General features: G+C 43.3%; 1 protein-coding gene across 1 annotated transcript in view; it reads right to left on the bottom strand.

Annotated features, from left to right (window-relative positions):
- nr5a2 (nuclear receptor subfamily 5, group A, member 2) overlaps window positions 1-21928 on the bottom strand; it is a 69452-nt gene that overhangs the window by 31376 nt on the left and 16148 nt on the right. The gene's annotated exons all lie outside the window — the stretch shown is intronic.

Here is a 21928-nt window from a genome sequence, read left to right as displayed (position 1 = left end):
ACCTTTGAGGCAGACATAACAACAACTGTACCATAACATTGACCTGGCAAAGCCAAATCACACATACCGCTGGAGGACATGAACGCTATGGCACTGGCTATACTGGCTCTGCTTTAGGTAACAATTTATTTTTATGTTGTACGAGCCCAGCCAGTACTATCTGTTAAGACTCGCCGTACTACCTCATTTTTGTATGCATATAAAACTCAGTATTTAGAAGTTTGCTGTCCCTTCACTGAAGATGACAAAATATGAGCATATTACACCAAATAAGGAAATATTTAATGTTTTATATGTTATATGGGCTATGTGTGAACAACTGTTCATGTTTGTTTGCCACATGTACTGTATATAGCAGGTGAAAATGCATTGTATTTAGCCATGAATCTGGGTTTCTGAAACCTCAAACTGCAGTAATGCATAATGTTTTTGAGCTGAGGGCCTGGTCACCAAAGTACTGGCTTCCCAACCATTGTGAAACTAACTTAACAAAACAATAGATGAATAGTACAGTGAAATTATACAGAAAAAAGTGTCCAGTCTCTGAATGTCTCTGAAAGCCTCACATCTCCCATTTCTCTTTTATCAGAGAAAGTCAAATGACAAAATACAACAAAGCTTCTATGACCTTTTCTGACGTTTTTGACAGTGTTGTGGTTGGTCTCCCTCCTCCTCCTTCCTATACATCAATTTTTTTGTGGTCCCAAACTGAAGGTGTCTCAAGCACAAGATGAAAAAATTCAAATGCCTTCATTAAAACCTTCAGAGAGCAAGAAACACGGTCAAAGGAGGGAGTTTTCAAGACTGCGCCCCAATCCTCTTCTGTGAGTTTCTCCATCTACCCTGGAAGCTCATGTATCAGTGTGTAAGTGTGTGTGTGTGTGTGTGTGTGTGTGTGTGTGTGTGTGTGTGTGTGTGTGTGTGTGTGTGTGTGTGTGTGTGTGTGTGTGGACGGATGGGTACATGTAAGGCCTGGGTTCTTCAAAGCACCCCCCCTGCATGTCAGCGGTGCTGGCAAGTGGCGGGGTCCTCATCAAAGGGCTGTCCTCACTCTGCCTGCCTGGAAGCTCTGCTCTGACAAGAGGCCTGGGTCATCAAAGGGGGGCAGCTCAGAGGGGATGACGGTGGGTGATAGCAGCCGAGACGAGGGCTGGGGACACCCGCCTGGAAGAGGGGGACTGGTGACAGACAGACAGGCGTGAGGGCGGGCCAGGGGTTGGGGTTCAGTTCGCTGACCTTTTAAGTGCCAGCGACACGAGCTGTTTCCCTGACAAGCTCTTCCTTTGCTCTGTCAAATGAGCGACGCTCATGGCGCCTGATCTTACAAGATCTGCTGCCTGCTCTCTCAGATAATATGAACTTTCTGACATGGAGTCCACGACTGCTCTGTCTTGTGTTTTCAGGCAAGCGAGTCTTGAGTACATGCAGCCACTGCAGTCCGTAAAACACTGGCTTATTGCCAGTGACTGATTATAACCTCTCAGTTTGATTTATCCACAATATGACAGTACGAAGTTCATATGTTGATCTCATCCAAAGCGATAAAACACGTTATCTATTTAATTGGTCAATTCTTATCTCACCATGTGGTCATGGAATATTTAGACAACACTGCCGCTCGTTAATTTACTGCTCTCAGCGATGTTGACTCAGTAGGAAACAAAGTTGTTGTTGCGAGTGTTGCTCATTTTGCTATGTGATACACAACACGCTTGTTATCACTGCTATCACTGTCTGCTATTTATTACTAACATAAAGAATCCTGAAATAAGATCACTCAATGTTATTTATTGACAGGGTGTCTAGGTTTAGCAGCTTAGCCTGAAAATGTTGTAAAATGTGTTTACTCTCTGGACGTCAAAACAGTCGTCTGAGAAGTGGTTATAAAGTATTTTTCAGTGATATGGCAAAGATTGTATATCTCTCTTTTTAGATGTGAGTGACTGGGAAAACATCAGGACTTATTTTTGGATTAGTTCCAAAAATTATGCTGATTCTTTTATTAGCAAATACATTTCAAAATGCATTAAGTTAAACATACGCACCACGCTATATCTGCGACTCACTGTAGGACAGGAATGTGATACATGGTCCATATTGTTATTTTTCTCATTTTAATGTAACAACACTGATTAGTCTTTTCCCTCAGCTCAGTGATTGCCTCTAAAGTAAATCAGCATAAAGCTTATTCAAGTGCAGCCTATTTATTTAGTTTCTATAAATGAGCACCTCTTTAAAAAGCCTCTGTAAAGCTTTACTTTGTTAATGGTAAGCACAGTGCCGGCCTGATGGATTATAGCATTTGCACTGCCTTGAAAAGACAGAAATATAAAAATCTGTGACAAAGGTCAAAGTTGTCATTTCTCCAGTTTCCATTTGTGTTGCTGAAGGAAATTTAATTTTCTGAATAGAAAATAAATATAAATCTGTGCATGAATTACTTTGAAGGTGAAGCAGAGACGTTTTTAAGATAATACTTCCTCCTTTTGAATTTCCAGGACGCTCAGGGTTATGAAATTGGTAGGTTATACTAGCTGGTCACTACATGGACAAAAGCTGAATGCTGAATGCCTTTCATAGCCTCACATTTGAGTCTTTGTATGCTGAATATAATCTTGCAAAGCAACCAAATGCGCTGCCGATGAACAGAAGTATTCATCTTTCTCAAAGGCCTTAGTCTTGTTACAAAAATACTTAACCCTTACGATACTTAACCTACCTCAATCTGAAATAGATGGCCATGACTTGACATGAACATACACATAATACACATAACACACATAATAGATGCACAGCAGAATTTGCAGCAACATAAAGTTTTGTTTTTGTTTTTTTTTTTACTTTTCCTTCCACTGTGCGCATCTGGACAATCCCAAGTTTCTGCCTGTCCTTGGATGGAGCAAAACCCATTGTAAGGATTTAGCTTTTAAGATTCACGCTGATGCAGAAAACACACTCCCCAGAAATTGCTTCAAACCAGCCTCAAAATCCACATTTAAGGCTACTTTTCAAGGTGTGATCTATTTAATATTTTAATATCATCACCAGTGTTTGGTTAAAGAAATGAGAGAAATTCCAAGCAGGAACTTCTACTTGCAGCAGCCAGCAATGAAAAATACATATCCTCCAAGAAACCAATTTAACACCTTTATGATCGTTCAGGCGAGTGGGATCAATGCCAGGATCAATCGCTTAGCCCATAGCTTTTGTTCAAAACCACGGCCTAAGATTAATGGGATTTTCCAGAGAGAGAGGTAGAAAAAGAAAGAGCGTGTGGGTGAGAGGGGGAATGAAAGTGCCAGACAGGGAATGAGAGAATGAGAAAAGACTTGGGGGAAATTGAGAAAATAAAACATAGTGATTAAGAGCAGATATTCCCTCCATTTTTGGGCAAATGTAAATTAATTGGAAATGGAGCATTCAGAGGCTCGCTGACAAAAGTAATGTTTATTCATAGCCCCCTGCTAAGAGTGGAGCAATTATCATGGTGTGTTGAGTCAAAACAGGCCAATGTAGTAGAATCTTTACCCCCCTTTCTTGTGGCCGGGTTTTGGTCTAGTGCCACGAGCATTGTTAAGCTTCGTACGGTACGGCGGGCTTTAACGAGAGTACACAGCTGGATCTGATTTTAATAAGTAGTTCCATTTTTGATGTGGCCTAATGAACAGATTAATGGAATCTCCTTCTGTGGAGCCTTAATGAATGGAGAGAATCACGCTATTTTTTTAACACGGGGGGGAGAACACACACACACACACACACACACACACACACACACACACACACACACACACACACACACACACACACACACACACACACACACACACACACACAGACCGTGAGTTTATCTGCCTCTAACGACTTGTACATAAACAATAGCTGCGCTTCCATCTTTCCGTCTCTCTTTGCTGGACAGGAATCAATGCTGTCTCGGAGTACTACAGGTGAGGTTTGAAGCTGACATCAATGCTCGCGCGTCTCTAGCAGCGGTCCTTTGGTGCAGTCCTGTCTTGGCATCTGTTCGCCTTGAGCCAAACAGGCCCTGTATTCACCTGGGAACAGGCATTAATTCACCTAGAACAGCGCCTGTTGTTCTCAGAGCGTTGCGAAGGTTTAATTATGCCGTGCTTGAACGTACTGTAGCTCATTTCCAGTGCAGTTTGGTAATTTAATTGAAAAGAGTCTCAGTGTGCGGTGCCATCGCCGACAATATGATTTTGTTCAACTAAATGGTCATCAGTGTGTCACAAATCATTGAGTGGTTGGTAGTTTTTTTCTGTGGAGGCATGTGTAACCCTGCTGACATGAGATCAGATCTTACAATTGCTCTCTTTATTACCCTTCCTATTGTCTTAACAAATACCAAATGACAAGGGAGGGAAAAAAAAAACAGGTCACAAATGCCTCTTGAATCCGGCTGCAAATCATTTTTGGCAGTCGTAACTTTCAAATGCCACAAATAGAGTTACCTCCATCAGAAAAAAACGACAGAGTGAGTGACAAAATCCCCAGGACGCTCCAGCTATGTGACCTGATGGAAGAGGAGAGGGGCCTCCAAGCTACGTCCTGCTCATCTCTAGACATTGCAGAAGTGGGTGAGAATACAAACGATCACCCGACCCTCCGCTTCCCTTAAACCAACTCCTGTTTGTCACGGCATACAGTTCGTGTGGGCCTGATCCTACGGCTGGCGGGGTGATAAGAATGCTGGGAAAATGAGCAGGTGGCAGGTGGCGCTGCTAGTCGAGGGGGAGGGGGCCTGCAGAGAGGAATGATAATACTGGAGATAATATACTGAGCTTCAGCAAAACTGAGTTTATCAGCCAGCAGACAAGGTTGAAGATTAAAGCTTCCAAAATGCCTGTTGGTTGCATGCCATGTTGCCTGACACTGCGGCTGACTTTTAGGATGCTGTTCGTCCACAGTGCTGCTGGTAGTGCACTCACGAAGTGAATCAGCACCTCAGCAAATCAGATATCTATTTACAGAGCTGGACAGCCAGGAAACAAAAATCTGAACTTCTTATTCAGTCATATTCAGTAAATCCATCATTTTAAATGTCATTTCAATGGCCTATTAAAAAATAAAGCCATTAAAAGCTTTCTCACTGTGGTCACGGATGATGTTTGGATAGTTAATGTACATCCTTCAGACGGAAAACAGCTCTTTCCACTTTCCTTATGATGTTTACTTGCTTTTTATCTTTCTTTAAACAGTATTTTAATACTTTTATGGTTATTGTTCTGCACCAAATCGTCAAAGAAAAATCGGTAAAAAAAAAAAAAAAACCTACTTGGCAATAAAACTGAACTGTTTTTTAACCAGCTGGACATTCACCTAATCAACATTTAAAAAAATATTTTGCAGTATTTCAAACATTCTCTTAAGATTAGATCAACATTTGGAAACAAGCTAAGCCATTAATTCAGTCGGTCTGTAGTCAGGCAGTCTCTTAAATGCAGTATGTAGTATCATCAACATTTCATGTCACTGGCACCTGTTTGTTGGTTGCATGTGTCTCTAATCCAACGTATCAGGTAGTGGAGAATGCTCGTGGGTTTATCTCTGATGGAGCGCACAGAAACCCTAGACTGTTATTATGTCCCCAAACAACCATAGAGATGCCACAGGCCATCTGTGAGCTCGGAAAATATCACCTTTGTCACAAGAAGGCCTTGTGTCTGCAGAAAAGTTGTTTTCCAACTTCGAGAAGAAATTATTTTTTTTTTGTCGGTGCAGAAAAAATGGATTCTGCTCGTTGCAATTACGTTTCCTATTCTAAAGCAAACACTTAATGTGCTGTCCATTCATTGTGAAGAATGCTACTGCCAGGGTTTAATCAACATATATTCACTCAGGATACTGTGGAGCATGTTAAACGCATGTGATGTGGATTTTCTTTTAAGTTACTGAAGAGCAACATGAGGCTAGACACATGAGGCAAATGGGTGTTTGTGGGAATATTGTGTTAGTAAAGACGTAAACAGGCGCAGGGTCTACTGTAGGTTCTGTGGGGTTTGGGTAGGACAGAAAACAGAAACAGCACACAGAGCAGAGAAATGCTGTGGAGCAAACAAGTGCATAATGTATGCGGCCTAAAAAAAGACCCAGTGACATCTGGTCACATGCCTTCGGAAGTGATTAATACAAAATTTCAGAAAAATAGCACTTGGTCTTGATTTGTCAGTGTTGAGCACCTTCAATCAGATACACCAGAACGAACTGTTATTCATATTGTCCCCTAGGGGACACGTGGGCACTGGAGACCTGCATCCCCATTCATTGACTTTGTCTTTTTGGCATGAGAGAATGACCCAGTAATGTTTAAAACTCAACAGCAGAAATGTTCATTTCTTCTCACTTAATTGAGTTATGTGAGTAGAAAATCAGTGAGGACTTTAATTCTGAGCAGTGGTGCCAGGATGACCTTGAATACGCCGCAAGTTATCTGCCGTTTCTATTCCTTTTTTGTTTGGTTTTTTTAAAAAACGGAATCTGTCTTTTAGTATCAGTAAACATAAGGCAGCTGCAGTGTCCTTTAGCATTCCTTGTTGCAACAAAGAATGACTCCATCAAGTGTATTATTCAAGCATGATGTGACACAGTGATTGGACGTGACATTTGCTGGTGCAGGAACACTGTCGGGGAACTCGAAGGCAGTCGGAGGAAGCGCGTTGCGGCTGCTGAAGTTTCAGACTGTTTGTGTCAGAGCAGCGTCTGTCTTCTTCTCTGAAAAGCATTAGGCGAGGTGTTCTGAGTGAGTCGGCGTGTGCAGATGAACTCAGTGTGCTGGAGAGCAGAAAGCACTTTGTGAGAGTGAATGAACGCTGTATTTTCTGTGTGTGTGTGTGTCAGAAAGAATGCTAGTGTGTGTCCACGTGTGCCCGCGTCCGGTCGATGCGGCCGCGGCACTGAGATTGATCGGTTCCCACGGTGACTGCATTAACAGACTCTGGAGGCTGACCTCTGACCCTGAGAACACTCTGTGATTTCGATTGGCCGTGCTCTCTCCCTCTCCCCACCTTCACATCTTCTCACCCGTCCACACATCCTGACATTCTTCTTCTTGTCCCGGGCTTGTGGTAAAAAGGGAAAACTCTCTCTCTTCTCGCCCCCTGTCCGTCCTTTCATCCTGGACAGCATCCTTTTGTCCCGAGCCTTGTCGAGACGAGAGGAAACAAGACGTGGGCCTAATAAGGTCTTCCTGCGCTGCCTGGGCCTCTTCAGGCCACCACAGATACAGGAAACGCAGTAGCCGTCTATGGCAGCAAACCAAATGTGTGAATAGATAAAGAATAAATAATAAAGATGCAAAAATAATCTTGGATGGATCACAGCATGTAAGGTTAAGTAGTTAGCTTAAGCCAGATAAGCACACATACACAAACATTCACACATCTGTGAGAATGCACAAGAAGCGTGGCACTACATTCATGAGGCAGGAAAAACAAAGTGTCTCTGTGGGTCTGCGTGCTGCAGCGGGAAGAACGTCTTGTTTTCTCAAGGTCACTGACGATGGCAACAAACCCTCCTCTCTGTCTGATATTAGCGCCGGGATCTGAGGCTGAACCAAGCACGCCCAAACTTCCCTATTCTGTTTTTACTTGATGCATAAGCATATGAAAGATGGAAAAATCAATAAGGCAAGAGAACGGACCAGTGAGGGGCCAGACATGAATTTCAATTGCTACCTTTTCATGCATGCAATGTTTATTGTTGTCTGCCACGGCTGGTCTGTTTACTACATATGTACAAAACTAGGTAACGTCTGCCAGCTTTTTATTCTAATCATATATGAAATGTCAGAGAGGGTTCATCTTAATCATCCAGCTGATAGAGTGTCGAAAGAGATCATGCAGAAGAAAAAGAAAGAGAACTCCAGAAACAAATGAGGCTATGAGAAAGAAATGTATGTGCTGTTGCCTCATTTCTGAGGAAAGTTAATCCATGAGTGCGTGGCTTAGAGGAAAGAGCTTTTTTCTTTTCTTTTTGAAAGCTATTGTTTTCAGGATACCTCAGAAGTGGACTAGCTACCCCCAAACCACCACACACACACACACACACACACACACACACACACACACACACACACACACACACACACACACACACACACACACACACACACACACACACACTCCTTGTCTCTCTCTTTCTATCACACACACATATACACACATGAAATCTCAGGGCTTAGAGCTAAGAAGCTATCAACTAATTATCAAAAACACAGAGAGGCTCTAATCAATTATTCACATGAACATTAGGCCGCTAATACACATGCAGCCCAGGGAACAGCATCTCCCAAAAGTAACCCTTCCTTCTCCTTCAGTCCAACACACACACACACACACACACACACACACACACACACACACACACACACACACACACACACACACACACACACACACACATGCAATCATGTCAAGACCTGCATGCCTACACAGAGACACACATAACAAACGCTTGACAGTAATATCTATACAGTACCTGTGTACTTACACACACTTACATACACACACGCGTGCAGCCCCCTGCTCCCTTCCCGCCACTCCACTCTCGTCTTTGCAGACGGAGAAAATGCAAGGCATCCAAATGCAAAATGAGTTGTGCGAGTAGACTGTCTATAAGGTTCCTGACTGGGAGGTACTGATCATAGAACTCCTATTGATCCATCAACACCCCCTACAGACTCCCCATGCACACTCAAACACACGCACACACGCACCCAGAGCGTAATCTACCAGGCGATTCCTGCGCATTAAGCCCCAGTCATTGAATTTTCATGCCGTGCAATCATTATTTGAGTTAATGCTGCAATTTATGACTCGGTGTTTGTGTGAAACGGAGGTGGAAGGAGATGCAATATGAGGAGGTGAGGAGATGAGTGACTGGATGCAGGTTTCTGTGTGTGTTGGTTAAAAGTGGGGTCATGCATTCACTTGATTATACGGTCATGACTCTGTCAGATGTGAGTGACGAAAGGGAATTTATGTGTGTGTGTGTGTGTGTGTGTGTACGTGTGTTTCTGTACAATTGGGTGTGTGTGCGACTTTCATTGACAGACGGTGGGAAATGACCCCATAATCCTTGTCTGGCTGTCTGTGCGTTAAGAGGAAGAGAAGACAAGAAAAGGAGGAGACCAAGCAGACAACAGGCTAAAGGCTTCCCCCTTTTGTATTATTTAGAACAGTAGAGACTTTCCTCTCTCTTACACACACACACACACACACACACACACACACACACACACACACACACACACACATATATGCAATATACCTTAACGCAGCTTAGACGACCAAAGCTGTTTTAAAATGCAGAGACTGATGCAGTGATGCTTTCTGTCTGAGAGGGCGGGAGACACAGATTCCCATTAGCGTTTGTCGCGCTGGGATGGGTGTGTGGGTTTTTTTTGATGGGGGTGCGGTTGTTAGGGGGGGGTTAGGTGGTGGGTTTTAGAGCAGACAGCTGTGAATCCACATCCAAACATGGCACAGCTCCAGAGATCACAGGGATCTCCACAAATTAAATATCTGAATTAACTAATTGAGCATTTCCGGAGCTCCTGTGATATGTGAACAGTCAAAGTACAAGGAGGACGAGGCATCAAAACCACAACGCCGCAGAACAGATGGAGCCATGCTTCTCCCTGAAGTGCATCTCCAGGCCTCGTCTGACAGAAACCGCCACAAATGCATCTGTATTAGGAGAAAGACGTCTCTGTATAGCACTGCTGAGGCAGTATGAGGCCTAGTGGTGCTGCTGCTGCTGATGGGAAGTGCAGTGCAACATGTGGCCTATAAAGTATTGGCCTAAGGGAAGGTGAGACTGCGGCTTGCCACCTGAAAACCTTGTCTTTTTTGCTTTTTGTTCAGCCTCCCTGGTTCATTTCTAGAGGTTTAACGGCGTTGTCGACACCCTTCTCAGCAAGTCCCCTTTCAGCATATTTGGTTTATTGCTCGTCATTGTTTCAGCTTGCTTGAAAAGCCTCTTTTCATCCCCCTCTGAGAGGGCGCAATCCTAAAAGAACGCTGTACCGTAATGCCTATTATTAGTGCCATGCCTTTATTTCACATGTGCGGAATCATTTATCGGTGGCTCGTGCCAGGTTTGCAGTTATGGCGTTTTGGGAGAAACGGAGATTTGACAGATTGAGAGGTGAGGAAGAGGGAATGATGTGAGAGTAATAAAAGGTCCTGGTGTAGTGTAAAAGAAATAAGGCGAGCAAGAGCAAAATTAAAACCAGCAAAGAAAGCAATGCTTAAAGTAGAGACAGGGAACAGGTGTCTTTGTCCTACTTTGCCGGCGGGGCTGAGGCCATTTTCTCGGCTGGGTCGTTGTTTGGCGTGCGGCCCCATTGAAATTTCTCAGTCGTCGTCGCAACACAGCCACAATGTCTAGTGTTACTCCTATGAACTGCACACATCAGTCAGCGCTGTGCAAATTCAATCACCCTCCTTCCCAGTTGAATATAAATACCCGTCCACTCTTTAAGTGTAAAACTAGCCGGCAAGCTGTCGACTGTGCTCCACCACTGTCTTATCTATTGTCTCTGGACCCCCGACCCCCCATGCTTCCCCACTCCCTGTCCAGAATAGACAAGCCGTAAATAAGCATCAAAAATAGACATTGGGGGACAACTGTTGACAGCCCGGTGACGAAAGCGGCAGACACAGGCAAAACCTCTAGGCAGGCTGGATTACACGCAGATAATTGAGGCCATGCAACATCGGAACATAAGAAGCTTGAGGCATGTTGTGGTTTTTTTATTTTTTATTTTTTTATTTTAACTTAGTTGAAAAGCGAGTTAAAGCGTTGTGTTTCACTTCGAGAAAAATAAATCTTTGCCTGAGAAGTTAGCAATTAATTTTTATTTGACATTTTATTTGATCTAAACATTTATCATTTGGTTTGTATATGTTTTTAATGGTCATTTCCAGTAATCCTTCCTCACTAAACAATACTAAACCTCCTCTCAACATATTTGTCCTGTTCAGTTTTCATTTATATTAGTGTAAATTAAATATATGAATCCTATAATTTTCCATTATATGAATATATGAGTAGATGTCAACCAACAACTCTTGTGTTTCTTATTTCAAAGTGAAAGCCCTCAATTAGATGCCATTTTTGCATCTCATGCTTTCAAAGCTGTGTCTTATGCAAAGTTGAAATGCAGGGCAGCGTAAAACAGGAAGATAAATTGGCTGACAGGTTTGCATAGTTTTGTGTGGTGAGTTTAGCTTAGAGGTGGAGGGTTGGTGTAAGGCTGCAGCAGCCACACCACGTCCCCTTTGACCTCCAGGAAACCCTATAGCCGGGAGCTATTTAGAAGCAAAATGCCAGCACTTCTGTCTGTATATTTACCGCTCATCTGACAACATACTGCTACCCTCTGCCACTGAGCCTGCTGGCAGATGACAATACCTTTTACGTGCATCGTCACTAATTTGCTCTTTGCTGTTGCAAACTGTGAGCGCTGCTTTTTTTGGCTTGCAGAGTTTCGGATGGGAGGCACTTTGGAAAGGTTCCTGCATAAACTGTGGATTTAACACAGCTCATAACTATAAGCACAGCAGAGAGGAGGAGAGGGGAGGGAGAAAGTTGTTTTGTACTTTGGTGGAGTGTATAAAGTGTTTGCACGCTGTTGAGTTGATTTGTTAGCGGCCCAGCCTACTAAATCAAGTCCCCATATTCACTTTGTTTTCTTTATTTTCTTTGTCTCTCATTCCCACTTCCTCTCTGCCTTTCAAACACTGCTGATTGGACAGACTGTTGCCAACTTGTGAAACAACAACCATGTTAGTTTGGGGCCACCGAGGCTAACGGCACAGCCATAGTCACCCGCGTCACCGTCTTAACAAGCAGCATGACCTGCCAATAAAAAAGGCTTTTACCCTGATTGTCCTCAAACAAGACTTAAACACAACCTGCTCTTTCTCCTGCCGAATGCCCAAAGTGCTCGCAAATGCGAATCAGGCTGTGTTAACTTGCTTGAAAATGAAAAACTACAGAAGTGGTGGAGGCAATTTTTGCTTTTCTTTGCTTCTTCATCAGTGGTGGTTTAAAGAGTAGGGGGAGATGGAGAAAGGCAAAGACAGATGGAAGTTAAAAAAACACAAACTCTTCTGCAGGTTTAACAGGGTGGTGCAGACACTTGATCCATGCAACAGTGTCCACCCGTCAACAGCTACATGTCAGTGTCCAAAAGCAAGTGTGCTCCTCTACCTGTCCTCACATATTGAGTGAGGACTTCAGTTAAATGTCGAAACAGTGAAAAAAATTAAAGGGAAAAATTCCTTGAGTGGATGAAGCAGCACAAGGAAGGGGAAATGTTGGGAACAGTTGAGTCTATCATTGCTTGGAGCTCTGTAAACTTGTACTTCATGACAGCCTTTCATCCCTCATCAAAGCAACAAGTAGATGAGCAGACTTTGTGCACGCTAAAACCTCCCAACCCCCGTCGTCTCCCTATAGCTGCCGCTCCTGTGGGACAGGCGACTTTAAATCTTGTCTTTTAACAAGTTTCCTGTTCTTCCTTCCGGCCTCCTGCAGTCCCCTGGGGTTGGACCTATGGGACCATTCCAGTATTTGGAAAGGCTGTATCTTAAAGCTCCCTACAACCATCAGGGGACGCGAGGAAGACATTGGAAAATGTGATTCTTGTCAGATCTGCGGTCGCCTGCGGTCAAACAGCTAAAGCATGGCAAATGCCACTGGAAAATGCCGACTTGTGCTGTGAGGAAATAAATACTGATGTTGAGAAAACATGTTGCATGCAGTGCAATAAGGACTTTTTCAAACACTATTATACTTCAGAATAACACACAGCATACATGTCTGTATGCGTTTCACCTTATTAAGGTACACTTCGGCAGGAGGAGCACATTCAGGAGGTCCTGACCTGCAGACTTACAGGTACAGAAGAGCCTCTGTTATATCTGATTGATGCTTTCTTTTTGTCCGGCCACACACTGTGTCTTTAAAACACACGAAAAAATCAACTTTTTCCATTTTATATTGGCAGTGTTGAAGAAAAAGTCAGGAGGGCTGTTTTACAGTATTCATGAAAAAGAGAGAGTGATGTCTTTCGCAATGGTCAATAATTTATGAATGAAAAGAGGCCTTTGTGAACCCCCTATCCCCCCCCCCCCCCGCCAAACTCCTGCCTCCTACCCAGTGCTACTGATCAAACAGATATTGTTACCACTAAAATAGCAACTTAAAAAAACACACAGGCGGCCATAAGACCTGCCTGTAGCCTGGGAGAAAGACTGACAGCAGAGGGGAGGGGGTGAGGAAGGCTTGAAAGAAAGAAAGAAAGAAAGAAAGAAAGAAAGAAAGAAAGAAAGAAAGAAAGAAAGAAAGAAAGAAAGCAGCTAAATTAATTGAAAATTTAGATAAGTCTCCTGAGAGGAGTATGTGCTGGGGGGGACCATACTGTATATGTATTTGTGCAAGTGTGTTGGGGTGGTGGTGGGGGGGGGGCGTGTCATCTATCACTGGACAAATGCTAGGCTGTGGGGGGTTCTGGTGGAAGTGAGGGTGGTGGTGGTGGTGGGGGGGGTCGTTGTCGGCCAGAATGGTGCTGCTCCTCAAATGAAATAATATATCTTTGAAAGCCTACGCCCCGCACCAGGCCCCGGGTCCATATATCAAGCCCAAGAGCGTCTGGTGGATCCGCTCCAGGCCCATTAACCTTCCACCTGTTCCCCCCTTACACCCCCACCCCACCTCGCCCAACCTAGCGGTCCTCTTTTCACCCCCTGACACCCTCCCCTGTTGTCCTTCACCATACTCCTCCTCCTCCTCCTTCTCTACTTGCCCTTGGTCGTTGCCTCTCGCAGCCCCCTTGTTCATCTTCCTATTTACCCCCCACCTTCCTCTCTTCCTCATTTCCCTCTTTCTCTTCTTCTCTGGCTGCCCTTCTTTCTTTCTTTCTTTCTTTCTTTCTTTCTTTCTTTCTTTCTTTCTTTCTTTCTTTCTTTCTTTCTTTCTATTTCTCTTTGTCTCTCACTCTCACCTTTTTTTCCTTCCTCCCTCTTTGCGGCGACGTCTCTCTCAGTCTCTAACTCCATCTCTGTCTGTCCCGTCTTTCTCTCATGGTCACTTTCTCACTTTAAATCATTCACTCCGTCCCTCTTTCTCCCTCTGCCTCTCAGTTTCAATCTCACGTCACAGTCTTCGCTTGTCTCTCTCTCTACTTCTTCTGTAACTCATTTAAACTCCACATCTCCTCTCCTACGTCCCTCGCTCTCTCCCCGTCCTTCTCTAGTCCTTCTTCCCTCCCAGCTAAGGTAAAGCAAGCATGCTATGGGATGTGTGTGTGTGTGCAGCACAGCCTGCCGAATAATTCAAATGCAATGGACCAGGGACACGGTTACAAATCTCTGCCAACTGCGTGCGGCCGCCAACCCCATCACACTTGCAGTTTGTCAGGATTGGGGTGTCAGGAGGGGAGGTTGTTGCGGGGGTGGGTGGGGGGGCTGTTGACCTCTATGACAAGACAGACATTGCAGCCTGAGGCTCTGAATCTGTGTATGTGTGTGTGGAAGGTGGTATAGATATACCACTTCCCAGGGTTCACAGATCACGCCTAAAACGGCTTATTAATTTCCACTCAGTTATGGGGTGTGAGGAAAAAAAAAGAAAAGGTGCAATCAGCGGTCAAAGCATGGCAGCGGCAATACACCTCCCTGCCTCTCCAACACACACACACACACACACACACACACACACACACACACACACACACACTTACACAAACATGCACACACACACTTGGTTGCACCTTGAAAATTAAACTGCTCCTGGATAGGTCATGGAAAACAAGGTGTGTGTGTGGGGAGGGGTGGCTGTGTGTGTGTGTGTGTGTGTGTGTGTGTGTGTGTGAGGATAACTAAGACTGTAGAAAAAGACCCTCCAGTCTGAACTGGGCGGGTAGGTGGTGTAAGTATAATTTCACCAAAGTAAATTCATGTAATATTTATGGATATAGATGGAGGGGAGGTGAGGAGGGGGTGAAATTATGCAGCAGGGCAGAGTGGGGCGCATCAGAGGACCTTACATTATTCACTCAGGTAAATCTATAAGTGCAGAATATTCAGGTGTGAGTTGTGAACATCAGCCCCCTTCTTGCCCCACCCCAGGGATCTGTCACGCATGATTGACTGACGTGCCGCCGCTTAGAGGAGTGGAATAAACTGGTGGAGGAGAGCTGGTGTTGTAAATAATTCCCCTGCTTAACATGCTCTTCTTATTATTTTAGATTGTTACAGATTTCTTTAGACTTTTTGCAATTTGAGTTGTTTCTTTGAATTTGTGCCGTCCAGCTCAGAGGAAATCAACTCATGGTCTCTGAACATTTCAACACAGTCTTGGCAGTAGCATAGCTTCATCCGTCATTTTGTGGTTAATAATATAATGTTGTGCTGAAAAGTAACAAAAAATGTGTGAAAATGTCTAAAACATAAAAATAGAAAGTTATATCAAAATTATGTCGAAATTACACATTTGAAAAATGCAGGAAAAAAAATTCAGAAAAACTTTTCAGTAGAAGATTTTTTCCATATTTTCTTCAAATACAAAATCAACAGTGTAGTTTTACTAAATGTTTCAACAATTTGAACTTGACTTCAATGATATTTAGATTTAAATTTAGATATATTCAGCCAATGTGCTCATCAGCATCCTTATACAGTAGAAGCTCCTTTGATCACCTACCAAATTATTATAACTATTGTTATTGTTATTGTTATTATTATATTATTATTTTAGAGTTTCTGCCTTATTTGACAGCAAATGGTTGACAGGTGGAGACAGAGGTGTGGTTGACATGCAGCAATGGTCGGATGTGAGCCGTGGATGTTGCAGCTGCATGGTCAGCATCTCAAACCCTGAAGCCACCACAGTTTGTGAGCAGGTGTATCTCTGTAAACGTGTGTATATAGTAAAACAGTCCGTTTTTTGCAATAAAAAATGTTTTTGCTATTGCTCTGGTTAAGTGTGAACACCAGTTAAACGATACCTGACTCGCTCCATGTTTTACAGGCATTGCCTCATCCCCTCCTGCCCTTTAGCCCTTCATGTTTGACTTTCTTTAACGCTCATATCTCTTTTTCTCTTTGCTTTAATCTCCTGTGTTTTTATCCTCCTCTCCTCTCCTCCATCACATCACCTTTGATATTTTCTCCCTCACCTCTTCCTCTTTGTCATTCCCTTTCCTTTCCCTCCCTCTCCTCCTCTCCTTCTCTGCATTCCTCCTCTACTCGTCTCCTCTCTCATCTCCTCTCTTTGTTTCACCTCTGTTCTCCTTGCCTGTCCTTTCCTCTCCCCGGCCATCTGTTTATCCAATATGGCCGTCCCATCTCAGCTGGGAGCTTTCCCAGGGAACAAGACTTCTAATACAGTTCCTCCTCAACTTAATGGCCCTCCGTTCTGCTTTTGCCATTCCCACTACATGCAGAGAAACAAAACAGGAAAAAAAAATTGAAACAGACAGAGAAGCACAGAAACCTGTCTGGGTCCCCCCAAAAAACTGTCCCTGGATGGCTAAAATAAACAGTGAAGCCACATTTCAAAACGTCACGGCAGTTTTCCGCCCCGCTACACTTTTATCAGGTGGACGGACTAAATATATGTATAAAGTTACACAGTCCGAACGACATGTCATCTTTAGCATAACTAAAGTCACAAGAATCTAGTTCAGACAAGGATTTAGACAAATAGAGACGCCTAAAAATCTCTGTGCCACAGAGCCTCATCCTGCAAACTGTTCCTATTACATGTGTTGGCATGAGTAATTATTCAACATTTTTGTGATGCACCTGCAGTTCAGAAATTATCTGCTCTCTTTAGGGCTTTCTCAGTTGCTTTATACATCTATTAAAACAGTAGTGTCAGACCTCATTTGTTTAAAGTAGGTTGACACATACTGTTACCTGGCCTTTGGCACCCCTCCCAGAATCTTGCCCACTTATTTCTGTGAAGAAGTGAGCATTCATATGCCGTGGTGGATCAAAATCAATCAAGATCACGATCACAATGGAGGAGCAAGTGTTTCTTTCTGGGCACACCGTTTGGCAGTGATTGGTCGGGCTATAAATGATGCATCAAGAATGCAAAACTAACTAATCTATGTGTCCATAATGTCTGTGTCTAATTGAATCCAACAAGATCATATCTCTTTTCTGGGTGTTGTTGAAAGGCATTCTGGGACATGTAGTAAAGCAGTACCTGAAGTGGTGTGACTAAGGGGTAAGGTTAAAGGGGATATAGAAACATACATTAAGTATCTGAAGGTGATTTTCTTTTTCCTGTAATGTGGCTGAACTGCAGCAGCCTTAATACATTGGATTGCTTAAAAGTCTTTCCTGACGTGGGCATTTCCGTTCCTTCATCAACCTCTGTATGTCGCATGTTGACAAGGCACACAAAAGTGCTCGCTGTCCCAACACCAGACACACATCCTTTTTATTAAAGGGTGTAGAGAGGAAGGGGGGCGACAGGGGCTGTGGTGAACAGGGAGTAGGACTAGGAAGGTAAGATATAAACATATGAATCATCAATAGTCCCGATTGCCCTGCTAAATTCTCCCTCTCATTGTGTTTGTGGTGGGAGTCAGGCCAGCCATCCCAGCGCTGGAACAATGGAGGAGAGGGTAGCACTGGAGCAGCTACAGGATGAGTCACCGTCACACACGCACACCTACACACACACGCACACACACAGGGTCAATACACATGTTCAATCAGTCATCCACTCTCATATTCGGCACAAACAGGAACATTAGAGGAGGCGTTTTTAAGAAGGCCGTGTTTGTAGTTTTCACAAAGAAAGAATCCTTTTTTTAAAATTCAAAGGTTCGCCTGTTTACATTTTTTCAACCAGCAACTCAAACTAAGGTCTTCCATCTCGCTCATCCTGTCTCTCCTATGTATCTCCTATCAGACAATTACTACATTTCCCAGAAAAGAAAAACAGCATCCATTTGGAGTTTTACTGAGTCTACTGTCACTAGAGAAACTGCAGTCTGGGATGTTTAATAATTAGAAGAAGTCAAGATCAACCATTTCCTGTCGCTGCCTCTAAAAAGTGCTTTCGAGTGGATTTGTCCTTTAGCACACAAAGTTGCCTGGTTGGCGGTTGACACTATTGCAGGTGGAGAGGGGTTCATGGCAGGACAGGGGGGGATGGGGAGGGGAGGGGTGGCAGAGTACCAGCCCTGTGCTCGCAAATGTCTGTGAGAGACAAACACATGTGTTTCCCCCCTTAGAACACACTCGGACGCTGGCATGTGTCCATTAATACACACCCGTATACTGGATTAAGCACTGATAATATACTTTGAAATACAAACTGTGAAGCACACTTGGGAATGCCCATTTCTGCAGGCTGAAAAACACGGATCTGTACACTCATTTTAAAATACAGTTGTACCCACTTGAATAATGAAATATATACTAAATAATTCCTGCAATATATTTTCTAAAAAACAAACAAACAAAAAAAAACACTTTGCAGTAGTTTTGGGGGAAAAAAATAAAAGCTTAGGGCCATTTAACAATAATAAAAAAACCCATGATACATACAATAAAAACTGCATTAATACATTGGAAAACACAACTCTGGGATTTGAAGCTCATATTAAGGGCTGCATAGACTCCTTGAAAAATTTATAGGCTCACAGGTGCAAAAGCATACAATCTAGACAGACATAAACCTATAGGCATAATCGCACTCACGCACCTGTCTTCAGCTCGCTCAAATATTTATAAAATAACCACACATGATCATGACATGGAGTCACTGATTTCAAAACCAGTGCACCAGACCTGACTTTCTCTAATTGTCGATGTGTTAAACCAATCATAACTGGGGTAGAGTTGGCGGTAAGAGCCCACCCCAACTTCTCGGATCCAAGGTGTTAGAAATAAACGTCCCTCACGTCATGCCTCATTCCCAGAAAGAGGGGGAGAAAGAGAGCGGCATCGTGCTGCAGTGGAAAAGAATGGGGAGAGCTCTTTAGAAGGTACTCCTAATGGCTAAATATTTATGAGTCCTGTGACCGAGGCCAACTTATGGAAACTAAATCTTTAAACACTTTTTTTGGCAGACACCTCGCACACACCCTCCCAGCTTGGCTCTATTACCAGAGAAATTCTTTTGTTCTTACAGAGCTAATAATAGTGAGAGGGGCTGTGCGTTATGTGTGAGTGGTGTCTGTGTCTTAATGTGGGTATGTGTCTGTGTGTGTGTGTGTGTGTGTGTGTGTGTGTGTGAGATGAAAGCGTATTTATAGCTTCCTACAGCACCACACTACTCCTGTGACTAACTTTTAATTCTACTCCGCTTCCTGTCTCTGTGGTCCCAGGCTTGACCTCACATCTAATCGTCAGATCTATATAAACGGGAGATGTCAAAGGTCAGGTGGATTCAAAGACATGATATTTTTACTTGAAATGGTAGTCAAGAGTTAAAATGATGGGACACACACAGTTTGTAGAAGGGCCATACAGTAAGACAGGTGTGTACATTTTTAGCATCTATGGAAAACATTGCCAATATTTGTCACGCTTGAGCAGTACAAGACCATTTGCACGCATGTATTCCTATATATGAACAGACACACACACACACACACACACACACACACACACACACACACACACACAGACAAAAGCAGGCATATTTACAGGGAGATAAAGTGGACAGTGCAGAGGTCATGGGTGGGTTTTTCTACGTAATTTGGTGTTGAACTGCAGAAGCAAACACATAAAAGCTGGCACCAGAAAAAAATCACAACACACACACACCCATTGCACAGTACACACTCTCTCCAATTATGATTAATAACCGCATCAAAGCAATAAAGCTTAGCTAAAAAGAAAGAAAAAAAAAAAAACTCTTTGAGGGAGATTTTTTAAAGCCAGAAGCATATCACTACAATATGCCCAATGCCAGTGCATACGTTCAAAGTCGCAATCAGATAATCTAGAAAGCCGATCAGTTTGGGTAGCTCATGGTTTGCTTATTCTCCTCACCATCATCCACACTGAGCCTTGCTCAGTAGTCCTCCCTGTAGTTACAAATGAGAAACGAGCAAAGAAAAGAGGATTGTGTGGGAAAAACTGTCAGTGGCACAGCTAGCACATTATTTTTCAATCCCCCTTGTGTTTTAGATGGCTCTTTAAAAACAGGAGGGTGGGGGTGGGGGGGTTAGTTCAATTATCTCCCTCCCTTAAGAGAAATACACCCCCACCCCCTCTAAACCAATGGGGCCTGTGCAGCAGGAGCAGGAGAGGCTTTTTTGGGGGGACGATTCAGGGATGCAGGACGAGGTTTCTCCTGCATTCACAGGTTATTCTCTTCTTTTGTAAACAGGCACCCAGCTCAGTTTCTATTAAGCTCCAGTAATATGGGTAGTCATTAGGCAAAAATAATGACATTTCATTCAGCAGCAAATCAGGGAGTGACAAACACAAGTGGGTGAGATAATTGAATTAGGACGAGGGTGTGAGAAATAGAGAGGCTTCGCAGTGCAGCAAAAATGATCATTCAAAGTTAATGGGCAAACCACACACAATTATTCACCGCGGCTACGCCCTACGACGATACTGTGTGTGTATATGTGTGAAGTGCTGCACACCCCAGTTGAATGCAAATTCAGACCACGAAAATGTCAATAGTGGCGACATGACGCGTGCTAAATGTCAACATGTGTTTTTCAAGGACTCTGTGTTGTAATTGGCTCCGTCTTTAATATTACATTTATTTCATGTGTTATTTTCCCCTTTGAAAACAAAATAATATTAAATATTTGGAGGGAATTTTGCAACAGGCCCGGGCCCATGAATATGCAGCTGAGCCTTTGGCGATGTGATGTGAAACAAACAGACAAAGGAGTCAGACAACGGGAAGAAAAACAGGTGAAGCACAGACTAATCAAATGCCTTTTATGTCGCTCTGAACATTAACCTTCATTCAGAGCAAATAAAGCCGCGAGCACGCAAACACACACCAGAATCTCTCCTGTGGGCTCTGTGATGAATAAGCAAGAATTATCACATTTTTACAGTGAGCCGTTGGTGGACGGCTACTATTGGTCAGTTGGGATTGACTATGCAAAACGCTCAAAGAGGACAGTGTTTGCCTTAATATATATAGATTTGACAGATTAGATAAACCAAGAAATGCTTTTGAAAAATGTGCATCACAGATGACTAAAGGTTAAAATTTTTAATTAAACTGAAATTTCAAGGGTAAAGAAATAGAGGGTTTGTTGCTATTATGACTCTATCCTCTGTGTGATATGGTCAGCTCTGCATTTCGTTTGGCCAGTATGCTAATGGCCACTGTCTCATATCATCACACAGTGTGTGCCCACTTAGATCTGAGGAATATTTCAAGGGGAGATGGGCGGTCTTCAGTTTTCAGTTCACATAAAACCCTCAGACTAAGACCCTGTTAGTATGAAAAGTGCCTGAAGCTCTGAGTCAAAGTTTTCACAACCCATAGCCAAAATGTGTCACACACAGGGTAAATATGGCTGGCTGCTGAATTTTGATCAGGCAATGGGACAGACAGCGGTGGCAGCTACCAGCACACCCCCTTCGCCCCCCACAGCCCTGTGTACTGAGCCAGTAGTGTTGAGCCAGTGCACGCAAGAGGAAGATTAAAGGCTTGTTGAAGATAAAGGATTGAGCAGATGATGGTCATGAACTGTGTAAAGTACTGTCAATTATGGATGACATTGTGGTGAAAGATTTAACACTGAAACAAAATGAAGGATAATTTATTTAAGGTCTGCAGAGTAACTGCAAATAGAATTAAAGATGCAACAGCAGTATGATACCTTTACTGATGGGAATGATGGCCAACGCCAAATAACATTTGTAAGATTTTTCCACTCAAACAAAAT

The sequence above is a fragment of the Chaetodon trifascialis genome, chromosome 4 (assembly GCF_039877785.1).
Source record: "Chaetodon trifascialis isolate fChaTrf1 chromosome 4, fChaTrf1.hap1, whole genome shotgun sequence".
Lineage (NCBI taxonomy): Eukaryota > Metazoa > Chordata > Actinopteri > Chaetodontiformes > Chaetodontidae > Chaetodon > Chaetodon trifascialis.
This window is presented reverse-complemented; position numbering and strand designations above follow the sequence as displayed.